This window comes from Pinus tabuliformis, chromosome 6, assembly GCF_031772625.1.
Source record: "Pinus tabuliformis cultivar Carrire ecotype Pingquan chromosome 6, CPIR1, whole genome shotgun sequence".
Taxonomy (NCBI): Eukaryota; Viridiplantae; Streptophyta; class Pinopsida; order Pinales; family Pinaceae; genus Pinus; species Pinus tabuliformis.
In genome coordinates this window covers 1,626,816,974-1,626,818,882 of record NC_142292.1, presented here as the reverse complement: position 1 = coordinate 1,626,818,882, position 1,909 = coordinate 1,626,816,974, and the positions used below count along the sequence as shown (strand labels likewise).

At 34.8% G+C, this 1,909-nt stretch overlaps 1 non-coding gene across 1 annotated transcript; it reads left to right on the top strand.

Annotated features, from left to right (window-relative positions):
- The first annotated feature begins 1,326 nt into the window (after positions 1-1,326).
- TRNAV-UAC (transfer RNA valine (anticodon UAC)) lies at positions 1,327-1,398 on the top strand. Its single transcript has one exon. It is a non-coding gene; the product is annotated as a tRNA-Val (tRNA).
- Positions 1,399-1,909: the final 511 nt, after the last annotated feature.

Below are 1,909 nucleotides of genomic sequence, written 5' to 3'. Positions count from 1 at the left end.
CTCTTCATGTTTAAATATTGTTTTTTCTTCATGTTATAAATATTCATATGTGTCTCTTACGAAATCTAAAAGTAAACAAGGAATGATATCATCAGAATTAGCTTAAATGCTCTTTGTTTTAACTGTTTACTTTCTATATGTTTTCTACTAAACTGTCTTGGTCTAGGAATTCTTAATTGCTCCCTTACTTCCATATTTTACCCCCCCTTTGGTCCATAGTAAAGGATTCTTCATTTCCCTTTGCTACTGATCATCCTTCCTTTCTTCATCTTAATCTCGGTTAAGGATTCTTCATTGCCCTTTGCCCTGGTTAGGACTACTTCATCCATTTGAACCTGCAGATTTGCTTTTGCTGTGCTAGCCTGCCCTGTGAACTCTTACCTTAGTGATTGATCAGATCCAGTTCAACCACTCTTGATTGACTCCATAGCCCAATGGCCTGAATACTTGCTCTGCCCATCTGTTTTCTTAATTCCACCACCCAATCAAAACAAAACAATCATGAACACTAAGAACTAGCCTGGAATCGTATTCAAAACAAAGTTAAATTATAAAGAGAGAGCCCTCTCTGGACTTAGATTGGCTAGAACCAAAGTATAAAAGATTAGGTTTGTGGTTACCTCAGACTATTCCTTCTTTGATAACTTCTAAGGAAAAAAATCTGAGTGATAACAGTTTGAATGCCCCTTAGATTTTTTGTTGGTGTAACGAATATTAGCCAAACTTTGTGCTTACAATTTTAACATTTGTTTAGTGGTTACATTTTAGTATCATTGTTATTGATTATTGTATTTTGACATCTTGAATTAATTAATAATGAGAAGCACTCCCAATTAGTTTTCTAGACCCCATAACTAGTGGGATTCAAGGATGTAGCTCATTAGTCATAATTGCATCATATATACTCACAATTTTCTACTTTTTGGCATGCAAATTAGTTTTTTAGAGGCAAATTTTTATGTTGTTGCAATAAATTTACATGATTCACAAGGTTAGAAATCAATCTTTGGTGTAATTGCAGATTTTAGATTTGATAATTATAGGTCATTTATAGGCTATATAAATGTCTTCAAAGTTTCACTTCTAATTGAGTATTCAATTGAACATATTGAGTATCTTATATGTAACTATTTTTCCCTCCACCCACTTTCCATAACTTCCATAACCACCATAACCATTAGGTAGAGACTTGCAACTTCGATGCTATTTTTCTTGTTTAGTAAAATATTTGCAAAGACTTTACAAAGTTCTATAATTTATTGAAAGTTGTATAATTTACAATTTATAAAGTTTCCAGGTTTAATTTTTTAAAGTCTATTTCTTTAAAGGGTGCTAGCTCAATGGAAGAGCACCTGCTTTACAAGCAGGAGGTTGGTGGTTCGATTCCATCGTGCCCTGATATTCATATGGAATGGTGATGATTAGTTTTTGGTGACAGAGGCTCTTTTGACCATCACCAATGGGCTTATGGTGACATTTTTCGACCCTCACCAATGAGCTTATGGTGACATTTTTTGACCCTCACCAAAATATGAAATGGTGACGGTTAACGACTGCCATCATATATATGCATCAATAGCGATGACCATGAAAGGTCCATCGCCATAAATCATTGTTGTTCAAATGAAATGGTGATGGTCACTATTCGTCATTATAATCATTATTCGTGACGGACTTTGAATGTCACCACAACACCTATACTTTTGGCGACACCACGTTTAGTGATGTTCAATTTTTTTGTGATGGAGGCTAAGGTTTGTCACCATTGCTCATATGAAATGGTGACAATCACTATCTGTCATTATAAATCATTATTGGTGATTAACCTTGAATGTCACCACAACACCTATACTTTTGGCAACGCCACCTTTGGTGACGTTAAGTTTTTGGTGACGGAGGCTCTTTTGAC